The sequence below is a fragment of the Chiloscyllium punctatum genome, chromosome 20 (genome assembly GCF_047496795.1).
Source record: "Chiloscyllium punctatum isolate Juve2018m chromosome 20, sChiPun1.3, whole genome shotgun sequence".
Lineage (NCBI taxonomy): Eukaryota > Metazoa > Chordata > Chondrichthyes > Orectolobiformes > Hemiscylliidae > Chiloscyllium > Chiloscyllium punctatum.
Window position 1 is genome coordinate 61028055 of NC_092758.1, and position 10912 is coordinate 61038966.

Genomic DNA, 10912 nt, shown 5'->3' on the forward strand with positions numbered 1-10912 from the left:
TTTAAATCATCAACAGCTTGATCAATTGTCATTGTAGCTGCAGCTACAAGAATGAAGCTACAGAGATGACTTATTCTTAACTCAATTATTCTTTCCCTAAGGGAGCTAGGGCTTTTCTCACTGGAGCAAAGAAGATGAGAGATGACTTGATAGAGGTGTACAAGATATTGAGAGACACAGACAGAGTGGATAGCCAGAGACTTTTTCTCATGACAGGGGGCATAATTTTAAGGTCAATTGGAGAAAGTTTTAGGAGAGTTGTCAGAAGTCGGTTCTTTACACAGAGAGTGTTGGGTGCATGGAATATACTAACAGTAGTGGTAGTTGAGTCAGATACATTAGGGACATTTAAGTGACTGTTGGGTAGGCACATGGAAGATAGGACAAAGAAAGATATGTAGATTAGTCTGATCTTAGAGTAGGATAAAAGGCTGGCACAATATTGAGGGCCAAAGGGCCTGTTCCATGTTCTATTATCTATACTATTCTTCATAGTGTAATAGAGTTGAAAAATGTGGTACTGGAAAAACACAGCAGGCTAGGCAGCATCTGAGGAGCAGGAGAATCGATGTTTCGGGCATAAGCCCTTCTTCAGCGCCAGAGACCCGGGTTCGATTCCCGCCTCAGGCGACTCTCTGTGTGGAGTTTGCACATTCTCCCCGTGTCTGCGTGGGTTTCCTCCAGGTGCTCCGGTTTCCTCCCACAATCCAAAAATGTGCAGGTCAGGTGAATTGGTCATGCTAAATTGCCCGTAGTGTTAGGTGAAGGGGTAAATGTAGAGGAATGGGTCTGGGTGAGTTACGCTTCGGCGGGTCGGTGTGAACTTGTTAGGCCGAAGGGCCTGTTTCCACACTGTAAGTAATCTAATCTAATCTAATTTTTCAACTCTGGTCTCCAGCATCTGCAGTCCTCACTTTCTCCTTCGTAGTGTAACATCTTGTCATTGTTGAATGTGGGAGGATCCACATGTTGTAAAGCTTTCAAATTGTTATCATTACATTTTATTAAGTAACAGGTAAAACAAATAAACAAATAAAAATCTCAGGTTACTTCTGGGAATAAATGGGCTATTTCTATCTCAATCAACAACAATTGTCAACAAATGATATCCAAACCAGGTCAGTTTGAAGTGGATGTCACTTAAATCCTGTCTGGTTTATTGTACCTAAGACTGCACCACTCTTTCATGCTGAAGACAAGCTATTCTTCCAGCCTCCCCCTTTACAATTATCATCCACTCTGCATCCCTGCATCTTGACCAGTTCCCACCATAGCAGTGGCTAGATAAAAGCATTGTACCTTCTGAATGAAGGAGGAATGCTCAAAAAGGCAAGGTAAGGCAGAGATGCTATGAGCAAACAATTAGGCACAAAATGAGTGAGTTCTAAGAGAGAACCTTGAGATATGTCTTGTTCCAATGTATGAGATGCGTACCTGTCCTTGTGAGCAAAGAGCAGCAGCAGCTTTGCAGTGCGGTGTAGAAGTGTGAACTGTATGCAAGTGAGTCCATGATGTACCTTGAGGTGCTTTGTCAATGTCAACCTTTTGTGGATGGATGGCAGTCACTGTGAATGGAGCATGCCCCAAGGACTTTGGGAATGTTGGCTTAGGTGGAGATCAAGGGAAGATGCAACTGCCAGGCACCCACTCAGACTTCCATTTCAGGGATAGTTGGCATCTAGTTTCTTTTCACTATTTGGAATAATGAAATGTTAATGCATGCAGCCCTCATTGTTCACTAGCAAAAGTCTCATTCAGCTGTTAAAACCTTGGGTAGCAAATTAACCTTTTTCTTCTCGATGTCAAGAATCTAATTTTCCTATTCTCACTTTATTTTCTCAACCAACTCACAGTTTGGCATACCTGTCAAGCTGGGATATTTCTGCCCAGAGTCATTGCTTAGACTTAAGTAACAATGGAGAAGCTATTGCTCTACTAAGTGAATCCTATATATTTGGTCACCAAATAGTGGGAAGGAGCCAGTGGCACAAATTTATTAGCAATTTACAGAAAACTGCAAGAATTACAGTGAAGTACTAATGGGGGAAGTTCAGTTATTCCAATACAGACCGGAATAACAACATTGTAAAGGGCAAAAAGATGGCGGATTTCTTGATCAGTACTTTCTTAAGCAATATATTAAAGACATAGTAGCATTGGGTCTGGTTTGGGGATTGAAGTGTAGCAAATGGAGCTCATTTCAGTTTGAGGAAATTTAGACAATAGTCATTATAGTATCATTAAATTTAGAATAGTTACAGATAAAAGACGAGGTACAACTAAGCATCAAAATGCTAATTCATGGAGGAATATCTTTAATGAGTTGAAAAAGAATCTGGCACTATTGGAATCAGAAATTGAGAAGCAAAACAGTAACTGAAAAATATGAGGCATTCAAAGAGGTGAAGGTTAGAGGTAGAGAATAGATATATTCCGTAAGCGAGATTAAAGAAAATGTCAAACCTAGAGTCCCTGCGTATCTTGAGATGTTAGTGTTAAAATTAAATTCGAAAAAAATGAGGTTTCCAACAATCACAAGGCTCACAATTCAATATGGAATCACATGGTACAGAGAAAGTGCAGACACCTAAAAGCAGAATGAGAGGATCAGAAAGAAAGGATATGAATAGTAAAGCAGTGAAGATAAAAGAATTTCTTTTTTATAAGTGGAGTAGTCAACACAATGGTATGACTAATTTAGAATCAAAAAGAACTTGTTCACTGAGATGTCAGTTGTTTGCACTTTCCTTCAATAGAGAAGGGGGATGCTGCCAATGTAGCAGCCACAATATTAAAGAATATAAAAGTAGATAAGGACAATATACAATGGTTAGAAGGATGGTAGTTCTCAAAGTAAAAACATCAACCTGTTGGAATGCTTAAGTCACAGATTATTTTGAAATTTCATGACTTGGCCATAATCTTCTAATGCTTCTTAGATGTAGAAGAAATGCCAGAGCACTGTGGATTGCAAATCCTATATCATTGTTTGAAAAGAGAGAATGGGGTAAACTTGGTAATGACTGGCTAATCATCCTAACTTAGGTAATGGGAAGATTTTAAAATTGAGTAAATAATTTGAGATAAATTTAATTGAAATTTAGGAATGTATGGAATTATAAATTAAAGTCAGCATAGACTGGTTAAAGCAAATGATGTTTAACTAACTTAATTGAATTCTTTGATGAAGGGTTGGCAACGGTTATGTAGTTTATATTGAAAGATTGAGTTTTAAAATGGGGTGGAACAAAATATCACATAACAGACTTGTTTGATAAACTAAAACTCATGAGATTAAAAGGATGATAGCAGCATGGATGTAAAATTAACTTAGGGACAGGAAGCAGACAGTAGTAGTGGATGATTGTTTTTTAGACGACAGGCAAATATACAGTCGGTTTCTCCAGGGATTGGTTACTAAGGCCATCATTCTTTTTGATATTTATTGATAATTTCGTGTTGAGTTCACAGGGCATTATTTTAAAGTTTTCAAGTTCTCAAACGCATAACAAACAAGAAGGATAGCAATTGAATGCAGGAGAGATGGAGTCTGATAAAATGCGTGGGCACATGACAGATGAAACTGAACGATGAAGAACATGAAATTATGCTTTTCAGTTATGCCACAATGAGATACATTATGGATGAATGACACTTGAATTCCATTGGTCAATTACCTGGGACTTTCATGGACTGAAATGGTTCTAAAAAGAGACAAAAACAGGTTGGTAAAATGGTGACAGGCATCAACTGACCCAGATAGTTTGACCCAGTTACACGAAAACAACTTGGATTAAACAAAAACTTGTATGAGTTGAAATAAATATTTTACCAATGAAACCAAGGTATCTCCTAATTGTCCCTAACACCACCAACTGTCCCCACTCCCAATCTGTATATTACATTATATTTGACTGGATAATATCCTCTTCTAACCTTTGCATGTGTGCACACGTATCTGAAGTTTGGATCTTTGACACCGTGTCTTTATTGTGTTTCTGAGTATTGGGAGGTAATCAACTTACTCTTTTATAACTTAAGGTAACCCTGTGATTGACTCCTTACTATTATATTATCTGTTAATCAACTACATTTTTAATTGGAGTGAGATATAACTTTGTATAATGCTTGATGTGGCAGCTCCATTTAGTGGCCAGATTTCCTGAACTTTGAGAAATCTGAACTGCCCACATTAAATTTAAAATGGCATTGTTTGTGGGGAAAATCATCAGCCTCTGAGTCAGAGTCAGGGTTTAGTGACAGAGTTTATTGTACAAAGAAATACAAGAGCTCCGGGGAGAGAAAGACACCAACAGCACAGTGATCAGCTGCGAGTCCTCTCTCAACCCAGAGCACATGACAAGATACTTTTATACATTTTGTAATACAATAGGTCAGTGATGAGGTTACTGTCTTTGTAACATAGTTTGTTTATTGTAAACATTGCAGAATCATTGATGGTTTCAGTGCAGTCCGTTGTCAGTTGTCCAATGTAGTGTTTTTTACAGGCAGAAAACTAGCCACCAGGATGCATGAACACCAACTAGCCACAAAAAGACATGACCCTCTCTCACTAGTATCCTTACATTCAGATGAGGAAGGACAGTACTTCGACTGGGACAACACATCCATTCTAGGACAAGCCAAACAAAGACATGCACGTGAATTCCTAGAAACATGGTATTTCAACCAGAACTCTATCAACAAACACATTGAGTTAGACCCCATCTACCACCCCCTGAGAAAAGGAACAGGAAGTGACTTCACCAAAGGAAATAACATCACCACAGGAAATGATATCACCAATCCAAAGAAACCCAAACATATAAATAGAAAGCAGGAATGTTCAGCATTGCTTCGCCTGAGGCCCACTGAAGATGTTACCTAGTAGGGTAACAAAACATCTAGAAATGAACCTTCTTAAGACACTGTCAGGTTTTGCTCATTCTCGAATAGATAAATCAACGTATTGATAAAGAACATTTTCTTGAACACATTTAACAAACTTCTCCCCGTCAAAACCCTCAACACTCTGACAGTCTCATTCCATATGTGGAAAGCTAAAATCCCTTACTAGTACAACCGTTTTATTCTTACAAATATCTGATATCTTTATATGTTTGCTCCTCAATTTCCAACTGGCTATTGGAGGGGGGTGGGGGAAGGGGGCAATCGTTACAACACATCATCCCCTTCTTATTTCTGAGTTCCAGCCATATAGCTTCACTGGACAAACCACCACAAATATTCTCCCTAAGTGCAGCAGTAATGATTTCCGTATTCAAAAATGCCAGAATGCCAAAAATGCCCTCTACTCTTGCCTTCCTTTCTATCCTTCCTAAACATCTAAACCCCAAAACATCCAGCTGACAGTCCTGTTTCTTCCTGAGCCATGTTTCTTTCATAGCTATCATATACCAGTCTCCTGTTCCCATACATGCCCTGATTTCATCCTTCTTACTTATCAGACCCCTTGCAGTGAAATAAATGCAGTTAAATTCTTCTGATTCGCACTTGTCTGCCTTGTTTAATTAATTCGCTTTCTTTAACATCCAAACCATCGTCGGCCTTCTCTCTATTCTCACTACTGCTTAGGATCCCGCAACCCTCTCTGCATTAATTTAAAGGCTCCCAAAAAGCACTGGTAAACTCCTCACCCTCCAGTTGGGGGGTGTGGAAGTGTGTTACCTGGTGGAGGGAGTTTCTGGTAATGACTGTTTTCTGACCTTGAGCAACTAAGTGGAAATTCTGAATCCTTTTTCTCACCCAGAGTGTATAATGATTCATTAGTGGCTATTGGAAATACTTTAAAAGAATTAATTTTTACTTTATCAGCCAATGTTTCAAAATAATATTTTTGTCAAACTATGACAACTGTGAAATCAGATTACATTGATTTTCATCATTTTCAGATTTTAGTCCCTCTGTTGCCCATTGAAAGCTTACTTGAGGGTGGATACCTTTGAAATCCTTTGAAGGCATTGTTCCCTTTTTTAAAATCTAAACACAACCTTCCGTTTGGTCTAAGATACTGTCTTCTGAACTGCAACATTCATAATCAATACTTTCATGTCCAACTTAACGTGCATGCATGAAATTGATAGAAAGAAGCCTGAGGTTGTCTTTAGAGAATTGCTGGCAGGTATCTAAAACTCTGAAAGCACTTTCATGGATTATAGAAGCTAATAGGTCATTCCCTTTCCATCACAGGTTACAGGCAGTCTCCACAGATGACTCATTTCAGCAGACATTCAAGAATCCAGATCCCAGTTTTTGTTTGTCTTACCTGGAATTCTGTTTCTCAAGATTACATTTTAAACATCAGTTCTCTTGACCTCCTTTTATTTCTAAGCTTAGCATACCCCAGAGCTAGAGATTAGCATACTTTACAGAAATCTGTGGGGATAAAAACTTCCTTTCATTTGCCCTCTACATTTGTTAATCTATTTGGAAGATCTCTACTTCTTTTACCTCTACGTGGTAAAGTGAACAGAGCCAAATGCATGGAAGAATATTCTCTGTGTTGAAAGACAGCAACATTAAGTAATTATTTTTACAACTGGCACTTACCTATCTGAAAATATAGCGCTTTGTCCTACAGATCAGATTTAGATTTTGAATTAGATTTCCTTTCCAAAGTCAGTTATTAATTACTTCTTACATTAACATTTTTGTGGATTTATGACGTGCATTTATTTAACTAAAGAATACTAACTCCTCTAATGGCTCATAGAAGCTGCACATACTTGAGCCATACTGAACATAAGGTTGCAGGTCAGCATGAATTTAAATTGCCTCAGACATTCAAGTACCAATATCTACAGTGCAACTGAATAGAAAGTATCAGCCCACCACTTTGTCCTTTATTGTTAACTAGTGATACTATCCTGCAAAATGCTAATCTGTGGTTATAAAGTGAGGAGAAGGTCAAAGCAAATTTATAGTGCAGTCACCAACATTACTACCCAGGTTTCTTAGCTAAATACCAAACCCATATGTGCTGAGGAAGTGCAGGTAATCAGAGACTTTCAGAGACTGTACAATCGAACAGTCAAGAATGACTTACATATTGGACACCTTGATCATGAGGTATATCCCATCCCTCCTGCTCTCCAGATTTTAATAGAAAACATTTATTTGGTTGAAAAAGGTAGCTCCCCAGGTTGACTCAGGATTATTAACCTTCACATGAGTATGGTAGAAGCTTGGGAATAGTTTTTATCAAGTGTTTGACCCGAGCAGCTATGTGATGCAGGACCCTGTACTCTATACTCTATTCCACAGGACACAGACCGAGACAAACATTTACTGTACTATGCCTGGAGAACCATCAACTCAGTGAAAGATATTCTTTGATCTGACAGAAACGTGTTGATCTTCCAGAATAAGGAGTTGAACCTGACCAAATGTTGCAAACTGGCACATTCCAAGATCCAGGACTTTGTGCTGAGGGACGCACTAAAGCTTGGAGCAGCTGCTGCCAATGTGCAGTGGGGAAAGACCACTGTCTGAGGTCTTCCAGTTGAAGTTAAATGGGGGTCTGTTCAGTTATCGGACCCTCTTGGTGCCTCAAATGCATGGAAATATAGTCTGGTTCAAGTAAGCGATGTCTTTTATTTGTTTGGATCAAGCCAAACTCCAATGTTTGTTAGATTCCTTGATATGCTACTGCACAGAACTGAAGTGCCTTTGTGACTATGTATATATACAAAGATATTACTTTATGAATAAAGTATACAGAGGAACCTTGATTATCCAAATGAGATGGGCAAGCACCATTTCTTTCAGATAATTGTTTTTACATTAATTGATTCAATGCCTTTCCTCTGGGCCTCGGAGTTTTCTGTTTAGTCTGCTCCCCGTTCAGGAGATGAAGCAACAGCACACCACACATGAGCCTCCGCCCCACCTGCCCCCCAACCGTGTCCAACACTGCCCCCATCTGCCCCCCCAACCCCATCCAACATCGCTCCCCCCACCTGCCCCCAACCACCCCCACCCCCCAAATCCGTCCACCACTGCTTCCTTCCCCCCCTACCCCCATCCACCCCAACCTTGTCCAACACCACCCCCCTGCATGTCCCCACATGCTCCCTCCTGTCTTCCCTGCCCCCTCTCCTGGGCAGGCAGACTGGCCACCAACAGGACTGCTGTTGCTGCTGCTGCTGCCGCTGCCTTTTGGGGATGTGTCTTCAAATAGTACACACACACACACACTGCACCTTTCCCCTTTACAGGAAAATATTGGAGAAATTACCTGGGGAGGTGGGGGGGGGGTTAGAGTACACCTCTGCGTAGAACTCCAAGGAAGGTCTATGGGGGGAGAGAGAGAGGGCAGGAGGTCAGTCATTTGGAGATGGTGCCTGGGCTCCCATCAGTCCAGGGCTGTTCTCGGCAGCATTTAAGTTAGCTGAGTTCACTTCTAATCACTGTAAACAAAAGACACGATCAACGTTGGAAACACGTCTTTGATGTAATGTTTCTATTGGGACCTCGAGAACTCAGATAATTGATATTCAGATAATCGAGGTTCCTCTGTATTTAGAAATATAAAAAACACTTTTTTTTTAGCAAACCAACAAGTGTAAGAGTAAAAGATAACTGTGGATGGTAACAAACTGGGCCACTGCAGTAACAGACCTTGAGAATGCAAAGTCACAAACGTACAGTGTTGCAGCAAACATTTCAGAGATACCTAATAGTCCTGGTTGGTGAGACAATCCTGTGCCTAACAGTATTGTTTTTGCAAAACTGTGCTTACTTCCGAAACAAGCATTCATGCAGTTGCCTAAAGGAGTGTAACCTAATCGGGAGAATGCAATATAACTTAAACATAATAATTGAATATAATTACACATAATTTCACCCACTAGTAAGCTTCTTTGTCAGTTTCAAGGCCTGGAGAGTAAGACTCTGTGAGATAATAAAAGTTGCCTGTCAGGTTGTACTCAAAGATTTACAAATGCTTTCCACAGGAATTACCTGCTTACATGAAAATTAATTAATTAATATAACAATGAGGCTTTTAAGAATGACTCAAATGGATACATTACAACAATTTTCTCACCTTAAACTTGGTAATCCTAACTACACCCAAAATATCTGTAACTATATTTCTTTGCAAAGTAAAGCTAGTATTTTTGACCTTGACTCAGACTGTTCTCAGCAAATCTCTCCCAACCTTCACCCAAAAGATGTTTCCATATTTAGAGTTTGTTTGGGTTCAATTTAGCCATTTCTGATATAACCCACATAGTTACTGTCTTTAAATGGTTTCTCAGTGCCAGATTTTACAACAGGATTGTTTTTCTGACATGTATTACATTGACTATTTTATTAGCATGCCTCAGCCAGGATGATCAAACAATCATCCATGAGAAAGACGAGATGCTGCAGATCAGTGTCAAAGAGTGTGGTGCTGGAAAAGCACAGCCAGTCAGGCAGCATCTGGGGAGCAGGAGAGTTGACGTGTCAAGCATAAGCTCTCAATCAAGAATGAGGGGGTGGCCCAAGGGGGCTGAAAGATAAATGGGAGGAAGGTGGAGTTAAGGAGAAGGTAGCTGGGAATGCGATAGGTAGATGAAGATAGAGGTGAAGGTGATAGGTCGGAAAGGAAAATGGAGTGGATAGGTGGGAAGGAAGATGGACAGGTAGGACTGTTCAAGAGGGCGGTGCCCAGTTGGAGGGTCGGATCAGGGATAAGGTGGGAGGAGGGGAAATCGGGAAACTGGTGAAATCTACATTGATCCTGAATGGTTGGAGGGTCCCAAGGAGGAAGATGAGGCGTTCTTCATCCAGGCGTTGGGTAGCTAGAGTTTGGTGGTGGAGGAGATCCAGGACTTGCATGTCCTGGGCGGAGTGATAGGTGGAGTTAAAGTGTTCGGCCACAGGGCGATGGGGTTGTTTAGTGTGTGTCCTAGAGATGTTCTATGAAACTTTCCGCAAGTTGGCGTCCTGTCTCCCCAATATCGAGGGGACCACATCGAGAGCAATGAATACAGGAAGTGACGTGTGTGGAAGTACAGGTAAATCTCTGTTGGATGTGGAAGGATCCTTTGGGGCCTTGGACAGAGGTGAGGGGGGATGTGTGGGCACTAGTTTTGTACCTCTTGTAGCGGCAAGGGAAGGTACCAGGAGTGGAGGGTGGGTTGGTGGGGGGTGTGGACTTAACAAGGGAGTTGCGGAAGGATTGGTCTCTCCAGGGGTTTGTTTGTAGGTAGTGGATATGATGAAGGATGATGTGATGTATCCGGAGATAGGTGGGGTGGAAGGTGAGGACCTGTGGGGTTCTGTCCTTGTTGCATTGGAGGGGTGGGGTTTGAGGGCAGAGATGCAAGAAGTGAAGGAGATGCACTGGAGAGCATCGTCAACCACGTGGAAGGGGAAGTTCTGGTCTTTGAAGAAGGAGACGGTCTGGAATGTTCTACGGGGGAATTGGTTCTCTTGGGAGCAGATGTGGCAGAGGCAGAGGAATTGGGAATAAGGGATATCATTTTTACAGGAGGCAGGGTGGGAGAAGATGTAGTCCAAGCGGCCTGGGGAGTTAGTGGGTTTGTAGAAGATGTCCATGTTGAGTTGGTCGCTGGAAATGGAGATGGAGAGGTCCAGGAAGGGGAGGGAGGTGTCCGAGATGGTCCAGGTGAACTTGGGATCAGGATAAAAGGTGTCCATGAAGTTGTTGGACTGTTCAACCTCCTCATGGAAGCATGAGATGGCGCCGATACAGTCATCGATATAGCAGAGGAAAAGGTGTGGAATGGTGCTGGTGTAAATGCAGAAGACAGACTGGTCATATATCCAATGAAGACGCAGGCAGAGCTGGAGCCCATACGGGTGCTCGTAGTCTAGTGGAAGTGGGAGGATTTTAAAATAAATTGTTGAGGGTCAGGACCAGTTCAGCCAATTGAATTAA